At 38.4% G+C, this 16,706-nt stretch overlaps 1 long non-coding RNA gene and 1 pseudogene across 1 annotated transcript; both read right to left on the minus strand.

Moving 5' to 3' along the window:
- Positions 1–9,156: 9,156 nt before the first annotated feature.
- Positions 9,157–9,273, minus strand: LOC141361778 (5S ribosomal RNA; annotated as a pseudogene).
- Positions 9,274–9,948: 675 nt separating this feature from the next.
- On the minus strand, positions 9,949–12,632 carry LOC141361450 (uncharacterized). Its single transcript, XR_012367517.1, has 3 exons — positions 12,530–12,632; positions 11,829–11,894; positions 9,949–10,262 (listed from the first exon to the last, which is right to left on the minus strand). It is a non-coding gene; the product is annotated as an uncharacterized lncRNA (long non-coding RNA).
- Between the last annotated feature and the right edge of the window lie 4,074 nt (positions 12,633–16,706).

The following is a 16,706-nucleotide window of genomic DNA, read 5'->3' on the forward strand; positions in this document are numbered from 1 at the left end:
AGCTAGTCCATCGAAATCCTGAGTGGCCCAGGGTTTATATTGTCCTTGTTATCCGTTTATCAAAATCAGGCACATTGATGTATTTCTGGGTTCTTCAACATAAACATTGTCTCTTGGCATAAATCCATGCAGCTTGCTGTTCTTGTCCAACGTTTACCCAGCGTCCAGTCTCATACTTTAAATCCTTGCACCCTCTCTCTCCATCCTTGAGATAACGGCTGCTTGCTTGAATTTTCCTCTTGCTTGTAGCTTTTACTGGTCTGGTTTCTCCAGCCTGCCTGGTCCCTACTCTACACTTCCTGCCGGTGTTGTATCATTTACTTTTTCTAAAATGTCATTTCTAAATTTGTCCATCCTTAACTTAGGCCTTTCTGTTCTGCCTACGTCTAGGGGTGTCATCTGATGTAGGGCTGTGGCTACACTGTCATATGCTTTATTTATCTCATGGGGGTGTTAACATCTTTCCTAATGTTTTGGCTGCATCAGCCTATGCGTTAAGAACTGGGTTGTGGCCTTGGTTTGCTGTCTATTATTATTATTTATTTTTTTTTTTTTTAATTGGGCTTGTAGGCTCATCTGTGTTTGTGGCGAGTTTAGGGGTTTGTAAAAGGGGTTGTGTTCTAGCCTGTGATTGGTCTGGCTCTAATTTTATTCTGTCCTCAAATTGTATGTCACCTGTAATTATTGGTAATTGGTTTTTAAATCCCTCATCCCTAGAGGAGGCCTTTTTCCTTTGTCTACAACTTTTTATCATCTTCTTTTAGAATCTCTTTATTCTAAATCTATTTACTCTAAATTTTAAAAAGTTAAGTCCCTCCTTTTTTAAATAAATTAAAAACTATTATTTTATTATTATCATCATTATTATTATTACTATTTTCTCATCTCTTCTCATATTTTACTCTTAGGGTTTGTAGTTTCTACAAATTTTCCACGTCCTCACACACTGTTACCTCAAATGTCCCATCCTCTGGCCATTTTGTCCTCAAGTGTTTGGTATGTTTGGTCCATTTGTTTGGAAGTTCTTGTAATCAAATCCATGCTGATAGGATGTCTGGACTTCAGCCTTTCCAATGATATGGATGCCATGTCTGTAAACACACTTCACCATAATTAGAATTAATTACATAGGTACATTTGGAAAATGTATTTCTTCAAGGTTCCTCCCTCAAATTCTCCCACAAATATTCTTATTACACTCTCTCCGTCACAGGCAATCAAAGGCCTACATTCACAATGCACCGGTCTTATTTACCCATATACTCTTATCGCGGATTACTTTTAATTATTAATTAATTTATTCATAATATTGTTTATTATTGTTTACTATTATGTAATAATTATTGTATATTCCCTAATACAAAATAAGGGGTGACCAATGAATAAATAGACAACTTCACTCACAAATAATATTTCCAAAATATTATTATTTCCAGTTTCAGGCGTACGTGGCCTACTTGATCTCTGAAGGTTGTATGAGCAAACCTCATCTAAATATTCTATCAACATGACATTCCACAAAGGATTCTAATTATTACTTGCCAGGTTATCTATGGCCACTTTTTCTCTACTTCTGGTAACTTTTGTACTTCCACTAATTATCTCAGATACCAGTCTATTAATTTGTATTACTGCTAAATATTTGCTAAATGCTTTTCCAGAAGTTATTGTTAATATCTCTTATTTCAGTTTGAATGTAAGCATTTCTCTTTCTGCTGCTAATAGGGATGTTCATAACAGTTAATTTTCACAACCGCAGCTTAACATTAACCATTAACTTATAAGATTTTAATATTAAATTGTCATTGAGTAAAAATAGTTGACGGTTGTCTGTGTCCTGATAAAAAACAAAACATTTTATCTCATTTAAACATGCAAACAGCAGCGACAGATCAACAACAGAATCAGGATTCATACATTATCAGATATTCACGCAACATTACCTCATCAAAGAGCACGCAATTAGCTCAGATGATTATTATCCAAAAAGGGCAGATTGTCTCTTTTTCATCTACCACAGTGGTCATTTCTAAAGCAAGACACATTTCAAAAAGTTTTGCTTTCGCTAATTTGTGTCATTTAGGGGCCACCTTTGTGTCACCATGCGTAAACAATAATTATTATATACAATATGAACAACCCTAGCTGCTATACACGTCTCTTATAGTTTAAATTATTATCATCCATAATTACTTCGTCAAGTCTATTAAGGAAAAAAGAGAATGAGAAAATGAAAAATAAGATCAAAAGCTATGTTTTTAAAGATAAAATCACTCATATTTACAGTTTGTATTTACAGAGGCCTCACTTTCTCTTTACTAACACACACTGATCTCTCATATGCTCTCACTCAAAACAGTTTTTCATTCACAAAAATCTCTCTCACTCTTTTTCTCATACACAATGTCCCCCTCCTTCCTGCTCTCTTAGTTCTTATCTTTTCACACACACAGTTCTAGCAGGCAAACATTTTCCCACGCTGAATAAGACACAGACATAGAGAAACACTCTCTGATCAGCCCAACCTTCATATATAACACACAAACTGATGCAGTTTTAACACAGTTCACCAACTTAATGCTACAATTACTGACAAAAACAACACAAAGCAACAAGACAAATAACACATAGACCGTACCTACAACCACCTGACCTACAGGATTTGACCATCTAAATCTCACCGTGTAATAATTATATATTTTTTTCGAGCACCTAGCTCAGGACCCCAAGGCCCGATCTGCCCAAGCAGTTTTTTTTATTTTTTTTTTTTTTTTTTTTTTTTTTTTTTTTTTTTTTTTGAGCACCAAGCTCCGGACCCCAAGGCCCGACACGCCTCTCGCGTGACCTGCCCAAGCAGGGTTTTTTCGAGCACCAAGCTCCGGACCCCAAGGCCCGACACGCCTCTCGCGTGACCTGCCCAAGCAGGGTTTTTTCGAGCACCAAGCTCCGGACCCCAAGGCCCGACCTGCCCAAGCAGGGTTTTTTCGAGCACCAAGCTCCGGACCCCAAGGCCCGACCTGCCCAAGCAGGGTTTTTTCGAGCACCAAGCTCCGGACCCCAAGGCCCGACCTGCCCAAGCAGGGTTTTTTCGAGCACCAAGCTCCGGACCCCAAGGCCCGACACGCCTCTCGCGTGACCTGCCCAAGCAGGGTTTTTTCGAGCACCAAGCTCGACACCCGCACTCACACGCACACCTGTTTAGCATCTGGAACCCTTTTTGCTTTTTCAATTCAATATTTTATCATTATCTTAATGGAAGCCAATAATTTATATTATAAGTATCAAATTGCTGTGTTCAATTTGGAGAGACCTGGAGTATCAACACCGCTCAGGGCTTACCTTCGGCAGACCACACAAGCACTATACAGAATAAGCAAGTAAATTTATGCTCACCTCTATAGTGGCGCGCCCTTGTGTGACCTGGCCGACCTCTGCCCGTCTGCAGCCCTCCACTCCGTAGCCTCTGTCCAATCACGTCGCGGGGTCACCAAGTTATGTTGTGGCAAAAAGTCTTAGCTTGAATCTTCATAAGAAAAAATACTCAGGAGACAAAGGTTCCAGGTGCCAAACAAAAATTACTTTATTCGCTCGAGCCAACAAAGTGAGACAATCAATACCCCTCATAGAGGCGCTAAAAGATCATCTGCCCTCCCAACATCTGACTCCATTTTTATACAGTAAGATCAAACACTTCTTATCTGAGATGACGTATACTCTTCTAATTGGTCTTGGTTTGCCATAATTAATTTATTTGTTTGATGTGCAGCTGAATCCTTCTTCATATCTAAAATGACATATACAGCTGGACTTCTCGAATCTTAAAATGACGTAGTCTGTTTGTCGGTGATTTCGACCTTGTTTCTCAAAATAATTGTAGCGAAAATAATCAGTGTATAGTCACAGGATTGCACCTGGTCTCTTTTAATTAGGAAACTGAGAAATGAAAGTTAACTAATCTAAAATGACGTCCTCTTGTTTATCGGTTATGTCGACCTTTTCTCATGAGAACAATCAGGGTATAGTGTTTTAATTGGGAAACTGAGAAAACGAAAGTTAACTAATCTAGAATGACGTCGTCTTGTTTTTCGGTTATGTCGACCTTTTCTCATGGCATAATGTAGAAGCAACAGGCCTTATAGACCTAACAGGCCTTATAGGCCTAATATAATATTAATATAGTATATGATCAATAATATACCCTACAAAAACCACTATAGTGTGCGCGAAAGAAGGAAACCTAAATACATTGAAACATCTTGTACCTTTACCTATTACCATTACATTGACTAATATTTTATTAATTCTGAATTCTCTATTGCCATATTAGTTAAATTAATCTGAACATTCCTGTCCTTGTACTCCTGCTACAGCCAAAGCAATTGTGAGTGTCCTTTAGCTTAAACATTTGAAATAATATAAACAATATTATATTCAAACTTTTGACTGTTTTCTTTAATAACTACATTACACAATACTTGTACTTTTACTTTCAGTACTTGAGTAGTATATTTTAAAATAAACTACTTGCAATACTTAAGTACAAAACATGTTTAATACTTCAGTACTTCCACTTAAGTGGTGTGCTCACTTTTTTGATAGAGCACTTGTACTTTTACTCAAGTCTGGGTCCCTAGTACTTTATACATCTCTGGATGTGTGTGCCAAATTTAAAGTTAAACTAAGCACGCCAAGAGCCTTAAACATGCCTGAAATTAAAGTAAAGTTTGACGCGTTGCCATGAGAACAGCGTTCGAGATGTCTAAAATTCCTTCGCAATTTATCATCTACAATGTCTCGGCATCATTTTGACCACTTCTGGTGTCAATCGCATGAATCCCATACGAGGAGTATTTAAAGGTTCACAGCATGTAACTGTCAGCCTTAAATATGTGTAAAAATGAAAGTAAAGTTTGATGCATTGCCATGGCAACAGCGTTTGAGATATCATAATCCCTTCGCAATTTATCATCTACAATGTCTCGGCATCATGTTGACCACTTCTCGTGTAAATCGCATGAAAATCCTAGAAGGAGTATTTAAAAGTTAACTGTATGGAACTGAAAGGCTTAAATATGCCTTTAAAATGAAAGCAAAGTTTGACGCGTTGCCATGGGAACAGCGTTTGAGATATCAAAAATCCCTTCGCAATTTATCATCTACAATGTCTCGGCATCATGTTGACCACTTTTGGTGTCAATCGCATGAAAATCCTAGAAGGAGTATTTAAAAGAACATTGCATGGAACTTTCAAAAAAATCCAGCTTTGTGACTGACACACTTCCTGGCGCCTGGTGGTGGCGCTATACCCGAGACTCACAATAGGCACATCGATGCGATCGGAATCTTCAGACGAACAAACACCCCGCGTGTCATTACAATAAGACATTTTTTGCTTTAGATATTAGACACTTCCTGTTTCTCTGATTTCGCCACAACTTTGTCGGCTCGCCATGGCAGAACCGTTCGAGATATCAAAAATCCCTTCGCAATTTAGCAAGTCCAATGTCTCGACATCATGTTCACCACTTTTGGTGTCAATCGCATGCATCCTCTAGGAGGAGTATTCAAAAGTTCAACGCATGCATTTTTTAAACAATCCAAAATAGCTGACTTCCTGTTGGGCGGAGCTTAAATGTTAGAGGGCGAAAGTTGTTCGGGTCGATGAGATCTATATGCGTACCAACTCTCGTACATGTGCGTACATGTTTGCACGATCTGTGCATCAATGTTTTATTTTGCATTACAGGGGGCGCTACAGAGCCCCCGTGCCACGCCCGTGTTCCAGCCTTTGCCCGTTTGCAATGACGGACGACTCTGACGTCTGTGCCAAATTTCAAGAGTTTTCGAGTATATTAAGGCACCCAAAATGCCCAAAAGTGTTAAAAAATGACGGACGACTCTGACGTCTGTGCCAAATTTCAAGAGTTTTCGAGTATATTAAGGCACCCAAAATGCCCAAAAGTGTTAAAAAAAAAAAAAATAATAATAATAATAATAATAATAAATTCGAGCAAAACCAATAGGGCTTCGCACCTTTCGGTGCAGGCCATTCTGGCCTGCTCCTCGGTGCTCGGGCCCTAATAAATTTGAGCAAAACCAATAGGGCTTCGCACCTTTCGGTGCAGGCCATTCTGGCCTGCTCCTCAGTGCTCGGGCCCTAAAAAAAAAAAAAAAAGAATAAATCAGAGCAAAAACAATAGGGCTTCGCACCTTTCGGTGCAGGCCATTCTGGCCTGCTCCTCGGTGCTCGGGCCCTAATAATAATCCGAGCAAAAACAATAGGGCTTCGCACCTTTCGGTGCAGGCCATTCTCGGGCCCTAATAAATCCGAGCAAAAACAATAGGGCTTCGCACCTTTCGGTGCAGGTCATTCTGGCCTGCTCCTCGGTGCTCGGGCCCTAATAATAATAATAATAATAAAAATAATAATCCGAGCAAAAACAATAGGGCGTCGCACCTTTCGGTGCAGGCCATTCTGGCCTGCTCCTCGGTGCTCGGGCCCTAATAATAACTCCTTGAAGAACAATAGGGTCCTCACACCCCAGTGTGATCGGGCCCTAAAAAGAAGCTGGGGCGGAACAGATAACAGTCAGCAGCGTCATACGTCAACCACGTCACTGGCTTGTTCGACTTTATGCGGCGCCGCAGTCGGATGACGTCAAAGTACTTTGACGTCATCTGTCTGTCAGACACACACAAAAAGAAGTCACACGGAGATCGTTGAATTTGTTGTATAATTGGCTACAGGTTTTGTCTATCAATATTTTCCATGAAGTCATTGGCTGATGGAGGAACGTGCGAGTGATTGGTTACATCCCTAAAGGACGTCACGTTTTCGACGGCGCTGTTTGGATTATCTATTATACTACCTCCCTATTTTAAATACAAACTTTGAAGGCAGGTTCATGTGTTTAACCCTCTGGGGTCTAAGGGGTTTTTAGGGCCCTGGAGAAGTTTTGACATGCACTGACATTTGTGCTTTTTTCAGTTGCTTAAAACATAATAATGGCAAAAGTCTTATAACACTGTGTTCAGCACAAACTGGGCTACTATATTATATGATCAACATGTATGTACATGTTTGTATTTTTGAGAGAAAAATGTTTATGCGTGGTTTTTGAAAAAGCTAAATTTTTAAGTGACTGATATAAGTCAAAAAACTCATACTAAACATGTTTTCCCAAGACTTTTCAATACAGGATCTAGTAGTCTAGAGTTTTTTCTTTAAAATGATGTGAAAATCATTCTGCTTACTCATTTACATAAGACAATAATATTGATTTACAATTTCAAAGTCACTCTTTGGTTAGGAAGGCAATATGCAAGGAGGCTGGAAGCTCTTGAATAATCTGTGATTGACAGCTGAAGAACAAAACACTTGCATAATGAGCTGCATAATACCTTTAGGCAGTAAGACGACGCCTTGTTACGTGTTTGTTTGTGAAAGCAACACAAAAGAAATGCCTTCCCATGCGTGATCCTGCGTTAAATAAATTACCGTGTAGAGATATACGCGAACAAACAGGGTTTTAGATGTGTTTAGATCCGTCTTAATACAAAAGTGCGTCAAATATGAGGCATTGTGTGTTTGTGTGTGTGTTTGGCCGTCAACCGCGTCTGACGGAAGCACAAAGAAAACATAAGCGCCTGGAGATAACTTGTATTTACAGGCGAGAGAGCATACTTTATAATTTTACCACAAAGCGCGTCAAATATGAGGCATCTTGTGTTTTTGTGTGCGTTTGGACCTCAATCCCGTCACACTGACAAAGCACACACTCGCGTCTTTTTGGAGATAACTTTATGCGCGAGTAAACAAGTAGATGTGATGTTTGCAATGGCACCTTTTATAGGAATACCACAAATCGCGTCAAATATCAGGCATCGTGTTTGTGTGTGCGTTTGGACATCGCGTCACTGACGAAGCACACGCACTCGCGTCTGTTTGGAGATAACTTTAGGCGCGAGTAAACAAGTAGATGTGATGTTTACAATCGCATATCTTATAATGATACCACAAAGCGCGTCAAATATGAGGTAAGTTATTTGTGTGTGCGTTTGGACGTCGATCGCGTCTGTTTGATGAAGCACACACACTCGCGTCTGGAGATAACTTAAGTTACAGTCTGAGTAAACAAGTAGATGTCATGTCACCAACACTTGGATTAAAACTCAACACAGCACTGCCACTGACTGAATGGCTACAGAGACGGAGTCTCCATTGACTGGGGTTGACAAATGAATATGGATGATCTCTGCTCTTCTCTTCAATGGAGCGGGGCGTGGCTCATTATAGATAATGCAGGAACACGAGAAAGACGGTACATCTCCCTCTTCTAACACAGTTAACAACGAATTACAATATTTGTTTTCGATTTCACTTACATCTTCCAAAAGCAGACATTCCAAGCATTATGTAGATATGTATCTTTTGTTGATATGACAAGTATTCCTTAAGTTACAGTTAATTTTTCTGACGTGTTTCTGAAAGGACTTCACTGAGGGAGAGAGAACAAAACACGCATCATGTTTATTTTCTAAATTTTGTGAAAAGCACAACATTCTGTTTTTATTGGGAATGGACAGAAAAAAACTAGACACTTTAACGTTTTAAATGATGTATAAATCATGTCTGTATGACCAAAATCAGCAGAGTTATCTAACTCTCTTTGCGGAGTGATTGAAAAATAAAGACTTTGCGGCGCCCGCGCCACCGTCGACCCCAGAGTGTTAATGGAACGTAAATTACCGGAGTGTAATAATAATAATAATTCCTTACATTTAAATAGCGCTTTTCTCAGTACTCAAAGCGCTTTACATATGAATGGGGGAATCTCCTCAACCACCACAAATGTGCAACAGCAGCCATATTGCGCCAGAATGCTCACCACACACAAGCTTATTAGTGGAGAGGAGACAGAGTGATATAGCCAATTAGTATGAGGGGTGATTAGTAGGCCAATGGGCAAGTTTGGCCAGGATACTGGGGCACACCTCTACTCTTTTTTAAAGGACATCCTGGGATTTTTAATGACCACAGAGAGTCAGGACCTTGGTTTAACGTCTCATGCGCTATCCCCATCACTATACTGGGGTGTTAGGAGGACCCACACAGACCACAGGGTGAGCACCCCCTGCTGGTCTCACTAACACCTCTACCAGCAGCAACCTGGTTTTCCCAGGTGGTCTCCCATCCAAGTACTGACCAGGCTCAGCCCTGCTTAGCTTCAGTGGGCAGGCTGTCTTGGGCTACAGGGTGATATGGCTGCTGGTTAACCCTCTGGGGTCGGACCCTTTTTGGACACAGTCAGAGGTTCTGACATGCTCTCACATTTGGTCTTTTTTCAGTTGCTTTAAAACACATTAATGGCCAATATCACATAACACTGTATTCAGCACAAACTGTGCTATAATAATATGTAAGATAAATGTATGTACATGTTTGTATTTTTAAGTAAATGATGTTTATGCGTGGTTAGTAAAAACAAGAAAACAAAAAGTTGCTGAAATAAGGCCAAGAAACACATCCTAAACATTTGTTAACAAGCAAAAAAGTTATCTACTCTTGTAGAGTAGAGAATTCGCTACAAAAAGATGTAAAAACCATTTAACCCACTCATTCACGTGAAAAAATACATTGATTTAACTTTTGTAAGACACTTTTTGCTGTGTAAAGGCAATATGCATGGGAGGGTCAATGGTCATGAATATTGATGTGTTTTACACCTGAGGAGACCCAACCCCCTAATGGCTCAGTGAGGAATGTTGGGACAAAAGAACTGTGACTGTGGGGAGACTTAAAGAGAAAAACTTTTGCTTGAGACTTAAAGAGAAAAACTTTTGCTTGTAGTTAAAAAAAAATAGGTTAAAATAAAGTACAAAAGGCCTTTTTAGTAAAATAAAAGTCTTACAGGGTTGCAAAAAATGCTAACAACATGAACAATACAATAGATTTAAGAAGCTTTATTGTAATTATAAACAAAGAAGCTTAATTGTAATTATAAATAATAAAGTAACAATATGTATACATGTAACAATATTCTATATGACCAGTACAATATGGCTCTAATTAAAAGAAAATGATTCTAAATGTCAGCTGTGAAAGTTTGGTGTGCATCTAAAAATACTTCCAAATATAAAAAATAAGGTATACATTTGTAAACCATCACACACTGTAACTCTTTGGGAATGGAGTTAAATGTTGTCGTGCCATTGTTCAAAACGTGCGAGTACCAGACGAAGTTGGTGTTGCAGACACATTCCTGAAAACATATCTTAATTAATATCATGTATTTTCAAAGTACAAAGCAACACATCAGTATTACTAATATTGAGAACTTTTTTAATAATTAATAGGGGTGACCCCGAATAGTTGAAGATTCGATGCATCGGAGAAGCCGGATTCGACTACCAATCTCACAGTCGAATCGTTGCAGATGTGTTATGAAATGAGGATCATTCAATTTTGGCCGTATATGGGTGCACACATTATCTGATTTCGCACATAACAGCTTTCTCCCAATATATTGATATACAGCATATTATTATAATGCTGCCAATAATATGTGATGTAGCAGCTTTCAATAAATATTTTTAAAATGCGTTAATAAATCCAACAATCCCTGTGACAGGGCTACACGTCCAAAAAGAGGTTCCTATGTTAATAAACCATTGCCTCTTTGTTTCTTCATTTAAAAGACGAAGCTGGCAATTCTGGCAATACTTTCGTTTTTTTATTAATTTCTTTATTTTATTTATAAATCACTGTGGTTTATCTGATTTATCAATTTGGCTTGTGTTTTGTTTCCGTGCACTTGAGGCATTTTGCACATTTGTTCTGCACGTTGTTACTTCTGACCTTATTTGATTTAAAAAATGTATTTATTATAAACGTAAATTCTGATATAATTTAAGTCTGTACATTTTGGATTGTTTTTCGTTCTATCGATGTTGCGCTATTGCGTTCTGGCCATGTTTGCGCATGCAATTTTGCCGAACGTGCTATAGGTGCTCTGCGTCTCATATTTAGAATTTCATCAAACTAAACATTACAAAACGGATGTTTTGCGGCGGGCATAAGTTTTAAAATGTATTTAAAACCGAGTGGTTATCTATTATGGTCGGTGTTCACTTTCAAATGATAGCAAAGAGATTCCTGAAATAAATAATATCATCAGGTCTTTCTGTATCTAAAGTGAATACAGAGATGATCAAAGTCAAAGCAAGCAAGCAGGTATTTCTGTGCTAAACAATAACGCGGAGTGTCTATAAAATCATTAATTTCAGTGTTTTTCTTGTTATAAATTAACGTTTAATGAATTGTATACATTATAGCTTATAGTTTTTATCATTTACAGTAACAATCACAAATTATTTGTCATTTGTCTTTTTTGGTCATGGCTTTGACGCGCTTAATCTCCGAATAAAATAAAAATACTAAATTGTAGCCGGGGTTTCCAAGGCAGGATCACCTTTGTTATTTTTTAGGTTTAGTTCTCAAAATGTTTTTTTGTGTGATGTTCTGTAGATCGTGGCATAAAAATGTTATGAGGAATAATTAAACAAATTTTGCCTTACATTTTACCTTAAAAAATATATATATAAATTGTATCACTTTATTTATTTCGGGTTCGTTTCTGCATGCCCCCGTGCGAGTAAATGATGATGAAGCCACGTTACTAAAAAAAATTAAAAACATTATTTGTATCATGTATTTTCGGAAAATACAGATATGTTTATATATATACATATTGTATTTTCCAAATTACTACGCAAAACATCAGTAAAAGTCTACTAATAAAACAGAAAAGCCCGCAAATGTGACTTACCCTGTATGAATGTCCGTCGCATTTCTGCAAATGCCCGCTGAAGAGGAGAGTGATGCTGCCACATTCCTACAAAAGTTTTTAATAATTAATATAATGTATTCTCCACAGTAACAAACTTATAAAGCAATACTAAGGCGGTAAAGCAGTTGAGATAAGATAATTGGGTACATAGATGCGGTATATCTTTGTTAACGGGCCATTACCGGACATATTTATGGCTAAACATTAACACATTACAAATCTCCGGACACATTTACAGCACATCGATACTACATCGATACATTTACACCCGAACAGATAGTCGCGTAAACAAGACTTGTTGAGGCATAAACACACTAGTCAAAATATATTCTAAATAGTGATATTGTTTTATGACATATTGAATATTTACACCATACAATCATACTGTTTAACGCATGACATATCTTCGGGCTCATTTACAGCACAATGTTACACCCGAGCAAATAAAGAAGCCTTATTGATAAGTCGGCATGGACACTATAGTAGTGATATTGCTTTATAACATTCACATTACACTTATCAGCATACGGTTTAATGTAAGAACTATAATTTTAATGTTAATACAAATTGCCAATTACGAGACGTTTTTTATAAAGTCATTATGAATATCTGCTTGCAAACAGTCAGTATACAGTATATAAAAGTTACACAACATTTCAACAAATGTAGGTAAAACTTACTCTTCAGAAATTATATCCTCAGCTGGATCAAGTCGCTCTTCAAAATACAAACGTTCATCGTCGGAGTCCTGTTCTTCGTCTGAAGAAACAGTGAACTCTTCTTCCTCGCTGTCCAGGAGCATAGAGCTTCCTCACCTGTAAAGCGTGTCATCTTCCGAACGCGTTGATAAGTGGATGAAACTGTCAAAACTCGCTGCTTCTTAAAGCATTGTTTGTGGGCGTTGATCTTGTTTGCATAGCCCGCATCAGGTAATTTCCATATGAATGGCGCGCACAAGGGAAGGTGGGATTACATTAGCGCTAATGAGGTCGAGCCAGAAAAACTGTACCTCTCTTTACTTACATGTCGATTACACAAACAGACAATGAGTTCTTCAGATTTAAATTACATCATGTAAAAGTAGACATTTCAGGCTTTCTTTAGACATATGTATCATGTTCGTGTGACAAGTATTGGCGGAGTTATCAGTTCATGTTTGAAACGTGTTTGAGGAAAATGGTCAAGGAGACAGAGATGTCGAAATGCACTCCCTGTTTATTTTCTTTATTTGCCAAAAGCACACAGTTTTGTTGTTATTATGAAGGCACTCACATTAAAGTAGAGACTTCACAGTTTCGAATGATGTATTACATGTATGTGTATGATTATGAATGACGGAGTATTTTAAGTGGATGTCACAGGAAACAGGAAAAAATGCGTCAAAACGCGGCCCCGCGTTTTTGGACCCCAGGGGGTTAATCTCATATACCCTTACATGTTACGATGTAAATAGTCCTCAGATTGTATATTATATTCTATTACCAGACGTTCAAGTGAAATCTGATGTAAACAATAGACTATATATCTACACTCCCTAACAAAAGTCTTGTCGCTTATCTATTTTGTAGAAACACCTGCTATTAACCTGACTTTTAATTAATCAATTGGTGTTAGAAATAGCTCATAGAAAAAGCTAAAACCCTCCCAAATGATGTTAAATGCACTGAAATCTAAGCCATTTCTCCATCTTGTTTAATCTAAGCCATTTCTCAATGTCAAGGAAGGATCCTCGGAAGCCAGAATTTCGAGGATGCTACGTCATCGACGTCCGTCGAAGGACTGTTCCGATGTCGAGGATCCTCGGAATTTCAGCCAAGGACTGAGTCCTTTGTTCGAGAAATATCCCATATACAGGAAAGGATGCAAATGTGTATCCTTCGCGCTCTTCGCGCGCTGAAATCAAAAGTTAATTGTTAAAAGAAAGCACAACTTTTTATTAACGCAATGACATGCACTTGCTAGCCTGTTCCATTTACGTGTTCTCCGAAATCTTAAAAGGAGCCTCACCTAGCCTTTGAAGGAAGTTACTTGTAAGGACTAGGCCTGCCAAGGAATTATCCTTGATATTGAGAAACGGCTCCAGTGTTGTGGCAGGATCATGACAGACTCATGTTTTGTGTGGGATCACGTGGTCTCAGTATTGGTTTTACTAGACCACGTGTTCCCGGTGTCTTGTCACTTTTACCCCGCTCCCTTGTCATCCTCATCCTTATTGTTGAAACCATGTCACCTGATGTCCTCATTAGTTCTCCCCTATTTAATGTCCTTGTGTTTGTTGCTCTGTGCTTGTTCGTTTGTTTACCTACCTGTGAGTATACTGTGCCTAGTCAAGTCAATTGTAGATTTAGTGTTTAGTCAGTTAATTGTTAAGTGTATCCAGTTTAGTGTTTAGTGTAGTTTTGTTCCTTGTCCTGTTTAGTGTTCACTCCATCTGTTTAAGTTCTTGTGTTTATGTTGTTTTGCCCCCTCGTGGGTTTTGTTTTCTGTTTATTATACAATAAAAGTCTTCTGTTAGAAACTGCTGTCTGCATTTGTGTTCTGTCCTTCTATTTCGCAACACCCCATAACATGAAATGAATTAGTTTCACTAAATTTTTTTTATCATTTAATCAAGACAGAGAGATCAAATTTTGGCAAGACAAAAGTTTTGTCGCTTGTACAGAAATGTACAGCAAATACAAAAATATTTCAGCAAATTAAATAGTGGTGCTGTGAGATCCAAATGTAATATCTTGTATGACTTCCATGAGCTTGAAGGACTGCATCAATGCGGTTTGGCAAGGATTCATACAATGTATTGATGAAGACATCAGGAATAGCAAAGAAAGCAGTCTTGCATGCCTCCCAGAGTTCATCAATATTCTTTGGTTTCGTCTTCCATGTTCCTCTTTCATCCTACCTCACATATGCTCAATGATGTTCATGTCTGGTGACTGGGCTGGCCAATCCTGGATCATCTTGATCTTCTTCGCCTTGAGGAACATTGATGTGGAGATAGAAGTATGTGATTGAGCACCATCCTGCTGCAGAATTTGGCCTCTTTTATGGTTGGGAATATAAGAGGTAGCTAAGATTTCTTGGTATTTTAGACTATTGATGTTGCCTTTCACCCTGTAGATCTCTCACACACCCCCATACTGGATGTAACCAGACCATGATTTTTCCACCACCAAACTTCACTGTTTTCTGGATGAATCTCGGATCCATGCACGCTCCAGTAGGTCTCCTCCAATATTTGAGGCGACTGTGGTGTAATTCAACAGAAGATTCATCTGAAAAAATCAACTTTCTGCTTTTCCAGCATCCATCCTTTTAGCAGGTTGTGGGCCTTGGCAAATGCCACATGGTTTTTCAATTGTCTTTTGTTTAGTGCTGGCTTCTGGGCACTGATTCAACCATCGAGGCCATTTCGAGATAAAACTGGTTGACACAGGGACTTCAGGTGACCAGGTCTCGTGGAGCTCTGCTGCAGTGGAAAATGGGCTGGCCTTGGATTTTTGAGACAACAAATGGTCCCCTCAAGCAGTTGTCTTGTGGGGTCTGCCTGACCTGGGTTTGTCAAATATGTCTCCAGTCTCTTCAAATCTTTTTTTATCCTCTGTACTTGATGCTGAGACACATTGAAGGTGTCTGCCACATCAGCATTGGATCTGGTCTTCAGCCTCTTGATAATCAAAACTTTAGTCTCAGGGTGAATAGTAGGCATGTTTGCAGAGGTCTAGTTGCAGTTGATGTGAAGGTCTAGTGTACTGGGGTTCTATTTATACACACCTCAGACCTAATTGATACATTATTAGTCAAAGATGAAGCTCATATTGTTGTGGTTTTCCTTTTCCTCAAATGAAACAATCTTCAGTCTTAGGTTTTGATTTCAAGAGATAGACTTTTACTTTCCGGACGAAATAAGAAGCCGAGGCCGCCCTGGTGAATCCCCCCTGAACCAGATTGTAGTCCTGGGAGAATCCTCCAAATCAGTCTGCCCCTCTGAGCCAGGGCTTGGTAAATATATAGGTCTTTGTTCCCTCCCCTCCCTGGTTCAAACAATATGTTTCTGTTCAGGCTTGTAACTTGAAGAACCACATGACAGTCCTCAGACCAGTGTCTCCTTTCCATGACCTATTTGACCCTTGGCTATTCCCTATACAAAAACCCTTTGTGCCCCACATGAATACACACAACTGTTCTTAAATCCACACAGATGGCTTTTAAACCCACACAGATGGCTTTTAAACTCCTAACACATAAGGCATAGTTGGATTATAATGGTAAACTCATGATGCACATTTAAAGATTAAAATAAACTACTTCATAATCCCCGCTCTGAGGCTTACCTAGCCTCAGTTTTCCTGTTTATTTATTTTAATCCGGAGTGCTGTTTCATAATTCCGTGTCTCCATTATTACTATCTTGTGGCTAAAGAAAGCCACTATACATTACCAATTACCCAATTATGCCACAGCACTTCGAACTATGGACATTAAGAACAAACGTCTTTCCATTCTCATTTTGTCTTGAATGTAAAAGTAAAAGAACTTAAGCCCTAAACAGTTTGTGCGCAATTGGTTCTGCGCTGCTGTTGGTTGTCAACATTATGTTAATATATAATAAAATAAAGTAAAAGTAACCAAAATAAAACCCAAAAAGCAAATAAAACAAAAATTACTAAAAATAAAAACAAAAAGTAAATCATTCATAATACGAAATATTTGTTTCGATACAAATACAGCTTATTCCTTTTCTTCATCATCATCATTATCATCATTATCATCATTATCATCGTCGGTACCTCAATATTATCTACCAGTTGTAATTCAATACTGTTTTGTAACGTAAGTCCTGATATAACATTCTTGTTGA

This window comes from Misgurnus anguillicaudatus, chromosome 24 (assembly GCF_027580225.2).
Source record: "Misgurnus anguillicaudatus chromosome 24, ASM2758022v2, whole genome shotgun sequence".
Lineage (NCBI taxonomy): Eukaryota > Metazoa > Chordata > Actinopteri > Cypriniformes > Cobitidae > Misgurnus > Misgurnus anguillicaudatus.